This window comes from Pristiophorus japonicus, chromosome 5 (assembly GCF_044704955.1).
Source record: "Pristiophorus japonicus isolate sPriJap1 chromosome 5, sPriJap1.hap1, whole genome shotgun sequence".
NCBI lineage: Eukaryota > Metazoa > Chordata > Chondrichthyes > Pristiophoridae > Pristiophorus > Pristiophorus japonicus.
The window spans coordinates 24,200,928-24,213,389 of record NC_091981.1 but is presented as its reverse complement, the minus strand read 5'-3'; positions in this window follow the sequence as shown (position 1 = coordinate 24,213,389).

Genomic DNA, 12,462 nt, shown 5'->3' with positions numbered 1-12,462 from the left:
CGATAAGATCACCTCTCATTCTTCTAAATTCCAATGAGTAGAGGCCCAACCTCCTCAACCTAAACTCATAAGTCAACCCCCTCATCTCCGGAATCAACCTAGTGAACCTTCTCTGAACTGTCTCCAAAGCAAGTATATCCTTTCGTAAATATGGAAAACAAAACTGCACGCAGTATTCCAGGTGTGGCCTCACCAATACCCTGTATAACTGTAGCAAGACTTCCCTGCTTTTATACTCCATCCCCTTTGCAATAAAGGCCAAGATTCCATTGGCCTTCCTGATCACTTGCTGTACCTGCATACTAACCTTTTGTGTTTCATGTACAAGTACTCCCAGGTCCCGCTGTAGTGCAGCACTTTGCAATGTTCCTTCATTTAAATAATAACTGCTCTTTGATTTTTTTCCACCAAAGTGCATGGCCTCACACTTTCCAACATGATACACCATCTGCCAAATTTTTGCCCACTCACTTCGCCCGTCTATGTCCTTTTCAGATTTTTTTGTGTCCTCCTCAAACATTGCTTTTCCTCCCATCTTTGTATCGTCAGAAAACTTGGATACCTTACACGCAGTCCCTTCTTCCAAGTCGTTAATATAGATTGTAAATAGTTGGGATCCAAGCGCTGATCCCTACGGCACCCCACCAGTTACTGATTTCCAACCCAAGAATGAACCATTTATCTCGCCTTGATTGCAAAATTCTCATCCTTGATTACAAATCACTCCATGGACTTGCCCCCCGCTATCTCTGTAATCTTTTTCAGCCTCACAATCCCACAAGATGTCTGCACTCCTCAAATTCTGGCCTCTTGAACATCCCTCATTATAACCGCTCAACCATTCAGTGGACGTGCCTTCGGCTGCCTGGTCCCTAAGCTCTGGAACTCCCTAAACTTCTACGCCTCTCTACCTCTCTTTCATCCTTCAAAACACTCGATAAAACCTACCACTTTAAACAAGCTTTTGATCATCTGCCTTAATTTCTTCTGTGGCTCGGTGTCAAATTCATCTATTTGTGAAGCATCTCGGGATGTTTTACTATGTTAAAGGTGCTTTATAAATAAAAGTTATCATAATAAATTTGTTGGAGTTCTTTGAGGATGTAATGAGCAGGGTGGATAAAGTAGAACTAGTAGATGTAGTGTATTTGGATTTCCAGGAGGCATTCAATAAGGTGCCACATAAAAGATTACTGCACAAGATAAGAGCTCACGGGGTTGGATGTAATATTTTAGCATGGATAGAGGATTGGCTAACTAACAGAAAACAGAGAGTCGGGATAAATGGGTAATCTTCAGGTTGGCAAACTGTAATTAGTGGGGTGCCACAGGGATCAGTGCTGGCACCACAACTATTTACAATCTATATTAATGAATTGGATGAAGGGATCGAGTGTAATGTAGCTAAGTTCGCTGATGATTCAAAGTTAGGTGGGAAAGCATGTTGTGAAGAGGACACAAAGAATCTGCAAGGGATATAGATAGGTTAAGTAAGTGGGCAAAAATTTGGCAGATGGCATATAACGTGGGAAAATGTGAGGTTATCCACTTTGTAAGGTAGAATAAAAAAGAAAATTATTTTTTAAAAGGAGACTACAAAATGCTGCATTGCAGAGGGATCTGGGAGTCCTTGTACATTGCAAGGGGGATGGAGTATAAAAGTACAGAAGTCTTGCTACAACTGTATATGGCATTGGTGAGATCTCACCGAGAGTACTGCATACAGTTTTGGGGGTCTCCGTATTTAAGGAGGGATATACTTGCATTGGAGGCAGTTCAGAGAAGGTTCACCAGGTTGATTCCTGAAAGGAAGTGTTTGTCTTATGAAGAAAGGTTGAGCAGTTTGGGCCTGTACTCATTGGAGTTTGGAAGAATGAGAGCTGGTCTTATTGAAAAGTATAAGATTCTGAGGGGGCTGGACAAGGTATATGCATAGAGGATGTTTCCCCTTGTGGAGAATCTAGAACTGGGAGGCATAGTTTCACAATAAGGGGATGCACACTTAAAATGTAGATGAGGAGGAATTTCTTCTCTCAAAGGGTCATGAATCTTTGGAATTCTCTACCCCAGGGAGCTGTTGAGGTTCGGTCATTGAATATATTTAAGGTAGAGATATGCAGACTTTTGAATGATAGGGCAGTGGATGGTTATGGGGTGAGAGCAGGAAAGTGGAGTTGAGGCCAAAATCAGACCAGCCATAGAAACATAGAAAAATAGGTGCAGGAGTAGGCCATTTGGCCCTTCGAGTCTGCACCAGCACTCAATAAGATCATGGCTGATCATTCACCTCAATACCCCTTTCCTGCTTTCTCTCCATACCCCTTGATCCCTTTAGCTGCAAGGGCCATTTCCAACTCCCTCTTGAGTATATCTAATGAACTGGCATCAACAACTCTCTGCAGAAAAGAATTCCACAGGTTAACAACTCTCTGAGTGAAGAAGTTTCTCCTCATCTCAGTCCTAAATGGCCTACCCCTTATCCTTAGACTGTGACCCCTGGTACTGGACTCCCAACATCGGGAACATTCTTCCAGCATCTAACCTGTCCAGTCCCGTCAGAATTTTATATGTTTCTATGAGATCCCCTCTCATTTTTCTAAACTCCAGTGAATACAGGCCCAGTTGATCGAGTCTCTCCTCATATGTCAGTCCTGCCATCGCGGGAATCAGTCTGGTGAACCTTCGCTGCAATTCCCTCAATAGCAAGCACGTCCTTCCTCAGATTAGGAAATCAAAACTGAACACAATATTCCAGGTGAGGCCTCACCCAAGGCCCTGTACAGCTGCGGCCTGACCTCCCTGCTCCTAAACTCAAATCCCCTAGCTATGAAGGCCAACATACCATTTGCCTTCTTCACCGCCTGCTGCACCTGCATGCCAACCTTGGATGACTGATGTACCATGACACCCAGGTCACGTTGCACCTCCCCTTTTCCGAATCTGCTGCCATTCAGATAATATTCTGCCTTCATGTTTTTGCCACATTTATCCACATTATACTGCATCTGCCATGCATTTGTCCACTCACCTAACCTGTCCAAGTCCCCCTGCAGCCTCTTCGCATCCTTCTCACAGCTCATTCCGCCACCCAGTTTAGTGTCATCTGCAAACTTGGAGATATTACTCTCAATTCCTTCATCTAAATCATTGATGTATATTGTAAATAGCTGTGGTCCCAGCATCGAGTCCTGTGGCACCCCACTAGTCACTGTCTGCCATTCTGAATAGGACCCGTTTATCTCGACTCTCTGCTTCCTGTCTGCCAACCAGTTCTCTATCCACGTCAATACATTACTCAAAATACCATGTGCTTCAATTTTGCACACCAATCTCTTGCGTGGGACCTTGTCAAAAGCCTGGTTCTCCCTTGTCCACTCTACTAGTTACATCCTCAAAAAGTTCTAAAAGATTTGTCAAGCATGATTTCCCTTTCATAAATCCATGCTGACTTGGACCGATCCTGTCTTTGCTTTCCAAATGCGCTGCTATTTCATTTTTAATAATTGATTTCAACATTTTCCCCACTATTGATGTCAGGCTAACCGGTCTATAATACCCCGTTTTATCTCTCCCTCCTTTTTTAAAAAGTGGTGTTACATTAGCTACCCTCCAGTCCTTCGGAACTGATATAGAGTCGATAGACTGTTGGAAAATGATCACCAATGCATCCATTATTGCTAGGGCCACTTTCTTAAGTACTCTGGGATGCAGACTATCAGGCCCTGGGGATTTATTGGCCTTCAATCCCATCAATTTCCCGAACACAATTTCCTGACTAATAAGGATTTACTTCAGTTCTTCCTTCTCGCGAGACCCTCGGTCCCCTAGTATTTCCGGAAGGTTATTTGTGTCTTCCTTCGTGAAGACAGAACCAAAGTATTTGTTCAATTGGTCTGCTATTTCTTTGTTCCCCATTACAAATTCACCTGATTCTGACTGCAAGGGACCGACATTTGTCTTCACTAATCTTTTTCTCTTCACATATCAGTAGAAGCTTTTGCAGTCAGTTTTTATGTTCCCAGCAAGCTTCCTCTCATACTCTATTTACCCCCTCCTAATTAATCCCTTTGTCTTCCTCTGCTGAACTCTAAATTTCTCCCAGTCCTCAGGTTTGCTGCTTTTTCTGGCCAATTTATATGCCTCTTCCTTGGATTTAACACAATCCCTAATTTCCCTTGTTAGACACGCTTGAGCCACCTTTCCCGTTTTATTTTTACTCCAGAAAGGGATGTACAATTGTTGAAGTTCATCCATGCGCTCTTTAAATGTTTGCCATTGCCTATCCACCGTCAACCCTTTCAGTATCATTCGCCAGGCTATTCTAGCTAATTCACATCTCATATCATCGAAGTTACCTTTCCTTAAGTTCAGGACCCTAGTCTCTGAATTAACTATGTCACTCTCCATCTTAATAAAGAATTCTACCATATTATGGTCACTCTTCCCCAAGGGGACTCACACAACAGGATTGCTAATTAGTCCTTTCTTGTTACACATCAACCAGTCTAGGATGGCCAGCTCTCTTGTTGGTTCCTCGACATATTGGTCCAGAAAACCATCCCTAATACACTCCAGGAAATCCTCCTCCATGTAGTGCTACCAGTTTGGTTAGCCCAATCTATATGCAGATTAAAGTCGCCCATCATAACTGCTGTACCTTTATTGCATGCATCCCTAATTTCTTGTTTGATATGGTCCACAACCACACTACTACTATTTGGTGGTCTGTACACAACTCCCACTAGCGTTTTCTGTCCTTTGGTATTCCGCAGCTCTACCCATACAGATTCCACATCATCCAAGCTAATGTCCTTCCTTACTATTGCGTTAATTTCTTCTCTAACCAGCAACGCTACCCCACCTCCTTTTCCTTTCTGTCTATCCTTCCTGAATGTTGAATACCTTTGGATGTTGAGTTCCCAGCCTTGGTCACCTTGGAGCCATGTCTCCATCATCCCAATTATATCATATTTGGTAACAGCTGCTTGCACAGTTAATTCGTCCACCTTATTATGAATACTCCTCGCATTGAGGCACAGAGCCTTCAGGCTTGTCTTTTTAACACACTTTGTCCCTTTGGACTTTTTCTGCAATGTGGCCCTTTTTGATTTTTGCCTTGGGTTTCTCTGCCCTCCACTTTTACTTTTCTTCATTCTATCTTTTGCTTCTGCCCCCATTTTACTTCCCTCTGTCTCCCTGCATTGGTTCCTATCCCCCTGCCATATTAGTTTAACCCCCCCCAACTGCACTAGCAAACACGCCCCCTAGGACATTGGTTCCGGTTGTACTGGTCCCACCTCCCCCAGAACCGGTTCCAATGTCTCGGGAATTTGAATCCCTCCTTCCTGCACCACTCCTCAAGCCACGTATTCATCTTAGCTATCCTGCAATTCCTACTCCGACTAGCACGTGGCACTGGTAGCAATCCTGAGATTACTAGCTTTGAGGTCCTGCTTTTTAATTTAACTCCTAGCTCCCTAAATTCAGCTTGTAGGACCTCATCTCGTTTGTTACCTATATCGTTGGTACCTATATGCACCACGACAACTGGCTGTTCGCCCTCCCCCTCCAAAATGCAGCTGCTCCGAGACATTCTTGACCCTTGCACCAGGGAGGCAACATACCATCCTGGAGTCTCGATTTTGGCCGCAGAAACGCCGATCTATTCCCCTTACAATAGAATCCCCTACCACTATAGCTCTCCCACTCTTTTTCCTGTCCTCCTGTGCAGCATAGCTTCCCATGGTGCCGTGAACTTGGCTGCTGCTGCCTTCCCCTGATGAGTCATCCCCACCAACAATATCCAAAACGGTGTATCTGTTTTGGAGGGGGCTGACCGCAGGGGACCCCTGCACTACCTTCCTTCCATGATCCTATTGAATGGCGGAGTAGTCTCAAGGGGCCAAATGGCTTGCTCCTGCTCCTATTTCTTATGTTCTTCTGTTCCTTCATTCTTCTGACTTGTGCCTCACCTTCTCTCGTGCCCTCGCTACTCCCATCGTGTTAATCACAAATAAGACCATCTCTGACCACTTCCTCCTATCTGTCTCCATCCACATCCCCCTTCCACGCCCTACCCGCTTTGTGTTCGCCCCTGAAAAAATCTCTCTCCTGATTCTCTTAAAACTGCACTTATGAACTCCCATCTGTCCAACCATTGGCCCTCCATTAACCATAATATTTCTGTAGCTATCTATCTGCTCAATCACACCCTCACCACCACCTTTGATGCCCTAGTCCCTGTTAAAAGAATGAATCACTCTCACCCTGGCCGTTCCCCCTAATACAGCCCTGATCTTCACTCCCTTAAGTCTAAGGGACGCAGATGTGAACGGTTTAGCCACTCACCGCCAGATATAGCTGGACCACATAAAGCACTATCGGGTCCTGCTCTCATCTGCCAAAATGGTTCATTATTCCAGAATCATTCTGGAAGGTAAAGATAAACGCCGGCTTCTATTCTCCTCTGCTAACCGTCTTTTTAAACCACTCTCCCCAGTCCCCACCCTCACCTCCGACAATAAGTGTGAGGAACTCATGGACTTTTTTGTCTCTAAGATTGAGACCATCCGCTCGGCCACCTCTCCCTCTTCCCTTCCCTCCCCTAGCCCACCAGGCCAAACTTCCTCCAAGGATCCCCCGTGCCTTAGCCCTGACCTCACATCTTTCTCCAGTTTTTCTCCGATCTCCCCTCATGACCTTTCTGAGCTGATCCTGTCCATGAGACCCACGTCCTGCTCCCTTGACAGTATTCCCACCAAACGCTGACCACCCAACTCCTTTTCTGGCTCCCATGTTAGCTGACATCGTTAACGGTTCTCTCTCCTCAGGTATTGTCCCCCTTTCCCTCAAATCTGCTGTCATCACCCCTCTCCTCAAAAAAACAACCTTCGACTCCTCCATCCTTGCAAACTACTGCCCCATCTCCAACCGCCCTTTCCTCTCCAAAGTCCTTGAATGTGTTGTCATCTCCCCAATCCGTGCCCATCTTTCCCGCAATTCCATGTTTGAATCCCTCCAATCCAGATTCCGTGCCTGCCACAGTACCGAAATGGCTCTCATCTAAGTCACAAATCACATACTTTGTGACTGTGACAAGGGCAAACTATCTCTCCTCGTCCTTCTTGACTTGTCTGCAGCCTTTGATACAGTTGACCACTCTATCCTTCTCCAACGTCTCTCCACCGTTGTCTAGCTGGGTGGGACTACACTTGCCTGTTTCCATTCTTACCTATCTAAGCATAGCCAGTGAATTATCTGCAACGGCATCTCTTGCGACCCCTGCATCGTTACCTGTGGTCTCTCCCGAGGATCTATCATTGGCCCTCTCCTATTTCTCACCTATATGTTGTCCCTTGGCGACATGATCTGCAAACACAGCGTTTCCACATGAACTCTAATGACACCCAGCTCTACCTCAATACCACTTCAGTCGACTCCTCCACAGTCTCTAAATTGTCAGACTGCTTGTCCGACATCCCCAGTTCTGGATGAGCAGAAATTTTCTCCAATTGAATATTGGGAAGACCGAAGCCATTGTTTTCGGTCCCTGCCACAAACTTCGTTCCCTAGTCACTGACTCCATTCCTCTCCCCAACTTCTGTCTGAGGCTGAACCAGACTATTCATAACCTTGGTGTCATATTTGACCCTGAAATGAGCTTTCGACCACATATCCGCAGCATCAATAAGACCGCCTATTTCCACCTCAGTAACATCACCCATCTTCGCCCTTGCCTCAGCTCATCCGCTGCTGAAACCCTCATCTAGCCTCTAGACTTGACTATTCCAATGCACTGCTGGCTAGCCTCCCACATTCTACCCTACGTAAACTAGAGGTGATCCAAAAAACGGCGGCCCATGTCCTATCTCGCACCAAGTCCCGCTCACCCATCACCCCTGTGCTCGCTGACTTACATTGGCTTCTGGTTAAGGAACGCCTCAATTTCAAAATTCTCATCCTTATTTTCAAATCTCTCCATGGCCTCACCCCGCCCTATCTCTGTTATCTCCTCCAGCCCCACAATCCCCCCACCTCTTCTCCCCTCCCTCCCCGAGATGTCTGCCCTCCTCTAATTCTGCCCTCTTGAGTATCCCTGATTATAATTGCTCAACCATTGGTGGCCATGCCTTCTGTTGCCTAGGCCCCAAGCTCTGGAACTCCCTGCCTAAACCTCTCCATCTCTCTATCCTCATTCAAGACGCTCCTTAAAACCTACCTCTTTGACCAGCTTTTGGTCACCTGCGCCAATTTCTACTTACGCGACTCGGTGTCAAATAGTTTTATCTCATAATACTGCTGTGAAGTGCCTTGGGACATTTCATTACATTGAAGGCACTATATAAATACAAGCTGTTATTGTTATAGATTTGGGGAGTCAGGAGGTAGATACACGCCACAGAATAACCAACTTCTGACCCACATGGAATGCTTCTGAGTAGTTGTGAATAGCAATGAAAATTGTGCAATAATCCCCACTTCTGACTTTATCGTGGGTGAAGGTCATTGATGAAGTAGCTGAAGATGGTTGGGCCTACTCGGACACTGCCCTGAGGAACTCTTGCAGCAATGTCCTGGGGCTGAGATGATTGATCTCCAACAACCACAACCACTTTCCTTTGTGTTAGGTATGACTCCAGACAGTGGAGAGTTTTCCCCAAGATTCCCATTGACTTCAATTTTACTAGGGTTCCCTGATGCCACACTCGGTCAAATGCTGCCTTGAGGTCAAGGGCAGTCACTCTCACCTACTCTGGAATTCAGCTCTTTTGTCCATGTTTGGACCAAGGCTGCAATGAGTTCTATAGCTGAGTGGTCCTGGCGGAACCCAAACTAGGCATTAGTAAGCAGGATATTGGTGAGCAAGTGCCACTTGCTAACACAGTCAACTACACCTTCCATCACTTTGCTGATGATTGAGAGTAGACTGATTGGGCGGTAATTGACCGGATTGGATTTGTCCTGCTTTTTGTGGACAGGGCATACTTGAGCAGGTTTCCACATAGTTGGGTTGATGTCAGTGTTGTAGCTGAACTGGAACAGCTTGGCTAGAGGTACAGCTAGTTCTGGGATGTGGTCGAGGCCCATAGCCTTTGCTGTATCCAGTGCGCTCAGCTACTTCTTGATATCATGTGCAGTGATTTGAATTTCTGAAGACTGGCTTCTGTGATGGTGGGGGCCTCAGGAGGAGGCCGATATGGATCATCTACTCAGCACTTCTGGCTGAAGATGGTTGCAAATGCTTCAGCTGTGTCCTTTGCATTTCCATGCTGGGCTCCGCCATCATTGAGGATGGCGATATTCATAGAGCCTCTTCCTCCTGTTAGTTGTTTAACTGTCCACCGCCATTCACGAATGGATATGGCAGTACTGAAGTGCTTTGATCAGATCTGTTGATTGTGGAATCACTTAGCTCTGTTGATAGTATGCTGCTTCCGCTGATATTTTGCATGTAGTCCTGTGTTGCACTTCTCCAGGTTGGTATCTCATTTTCAGGTACGCTCTTCAGCTGCCCCTGAGATGCTCTTCTGCATTCTTCATTGAACCATGGTAGGTCATTTGGCTTGATGGTAATGGTAGAGTGAGGGATATACTGGGTCATGTGGTTACAGATTGTGATGGAATACAATTCTGCTGATAGCCCACAGTGCCTCATGGATGCCCAGTTTTGAGCTGCTAGATCTGTTCTGAATCTGTCCCATTTAGCACGGTGGTAGTGCCACACCACACGATGGAGGCTGTCCTCAGTGTGAAGATGGGGTGTCTTCTCCACAAGGTCTGTGCGGTGGTCACTGCTATCAGTGTAGTCATGGACAGATGCATCAGTGACAGGTAGATTGGCGAGGACGAGGTCAAGTAGGATTTTCCCACATGTTGGTTCTCATATCACCTGCTGCAGGCCCAGTCTGGCACCTATATACTTCAGGACTTGGCCAGCTCAGTCAGTAGTGGTGCTACCGAGCCACTCTTGGTGATGGACGTTGAAGTCCCCCACCCAGAGTACATTCTGTGCCCTTGCTACCCTCAGTGCTTCTTCCAAGTGGTGTTCAACATGGAAGCGTACTGATTCATCAGCTGAGGGCAGTAAGTGGTAATCAGCAGGTTTCCTCGCCCATTCTTGACCTGAAGCCATGAGACTTCATGGGATCCGGAGTCAATGTTGAGGACTCCCAGGACCACTCCGTCCCGACTGTACACCACTGTGCCGCCACCTCGGGTGTGTCTGTCCCACCTGGAGCCATGAGACTTCATGGGATCCGGAGTCAATGTTGAGGACTCTCTGGACCATTCCATCAATGTTGAGGACTCCCAGGACCCACCTCGGGTGTGTCTGTCCCACCTGAAGCCATGAGACAGTGGAACAGGACACTCCCAGGAATGGTGATGGAGGAATCTGGGACATCGGCTGAAAGTTATGATTCTGTTAGTATGACTTTGTTAGGCTGCTGCTTGACTAGTCTGTGGGACAGTTCTCCCAATGTTGGCACAAATCCCAGATGTTAGTGGGGAGGATTTTGTCGGGTCGACTGGGCTGGCTGTTGATGGTGCCGAGGTCGATGCCGGGTGGTCCGTCCAGTTTTATTCTTCTTATTGTTTCTTATAGCGGTCTGTTACAAATGAGTGGCTTGCTAGGCCATTTCAGTTAAGAATCAATCACATTGCTGTGGGTCCAGAGTCACATATTATTCACAGCAGATTTCCTTCCCTAAAGGGACATTAATGAACTAGATGGATTTTTACAATAATCCAACAGTTTCATGGTCACTATTATTGAAACTAACTTTTTATTCCAGATTTATTGAATTAACTGAATTAACTTTATTGTCTTCCCTCTAAACAGAGAGAAGCACTATGCTACCGTTCCCACAGGCCCAGAATTAACATGTATACCAGCTTGCTGGAAGACATTTATCAAGTTGTTAAAGTGTGCAGGGAGTTGGGAAGGTGTTGGTTGCTAATGGAAGCGCTGCCTGACCACACAACTTTCCCCCAGTCATGGCAGTGTTTCTTGCTGCAGCAGGTCAGGCAGATGGAGCAGAGGCAGCAAAGAAGACAAGCTGCTCACAGATGGAGGAGGGGGAGGGGGACGTGGGCGCTCAACGGGTGGCCTTCCCCACCTCGGGTCTTCAGCAATGTTCCCTCATTTTTGGGGAGGGTGCCCGGCCCATTCACAATTTTGTGCTTTTGCGCATGCGCAACGTTTTACATTGAAAAAGCCGGTCCCGGGTCGTGCACCTTATAGGGAACGTTGGTCTTCAGGGCTACCCGCACCTCAGCCCACAGCGGAGCGTTTGATGGCTCAGCTTCACAAGGTGGTGCTCACAGAACTCTGCCACCTCAAGGAAAGAGACCTGCAGCCTCAGAGCAGGACAATGGTGGTGCTGCTGGTGATGCCTCCAGGTGACCATGGCCCCGAAATATTTTCGCCAGCGCATCCTTCCAAACTGGAACAGGCGACATAGCAAACATCTTGCAGTTTGCCGTCCGTCGCTGCATCCGGGAGGTCACAGAGGCTCTGTACACTAGGCGAGGGGACTTTATTGTCTTCCCTCTAAACAGACTGAAGCAAGAGGAGCGCACACATGGCTTTGCCAGGATATTGGGCTTCCGCATGGCAGGGCGCCATAAATGGCATGCATGTTGCTTTGCGGGCACTGTATACGGTAACCACAAAGGCTCTTTTAGCTGTGCAGTTGGCGTGAAACCATGGCCAGCAGTTGCTGATGGTCAATGCCCGGTATCCTGGCAGCAGCCATGATGCCTTCATGCTGCGCCAGTCCCCTGTGGCAGCAATCTTCCAGCCACCAAGTCGAGCCCGAGGGTGGCTGCTAGGCGACACGGCTATCCGCTTTGTGCCTGGCTGATGACTCCCCTCCAAAACCCCACCACTCGTAGCCAGCAATCATATAATGACAGCCATGCAGCCACAAGCAGAGTCGGCATGGTTTTATGAAAGGGAAATCATGTTTGACAAATTTGCTGGAGTTCTTTGAGGATGTTACGAGCAGGATGGATAAAGGGGAACCAGTGGATGTGGTGTATTTGGATTTCCAGAAGGCATTTGATAAGGTGCCACATAAGAGGCTACTGCACAAGATTGGGGTTGGGGGTAATATATTAGCATGGATAGAGGATTGGCAAACTAACAGAAAATGGCGAGTCAGGATAAATGGGTCATTTTCTAGTTGGCAAACAGTGACTGGTGGGGTGCCGCAGGGATTGTTGCTGGGTCCTCAACTATTTACAATCTATATGAATGACTCGGATGAAGGGACGGAGTGTAATGTGGCCAAGTTTGCTGATGATACAAAGATGGGTGGGAAAGCAAATTGTGAGGAGGACACAAAAAAATCTGCAAAGGGATATAGACAGGCTAAGTGAGTGAACAAAAATTTGGCACATGGTGTGTAATGTGGGAGAATGCAAGGTTATCCACTTTGGCAGAAATAATAGAAAATCAAA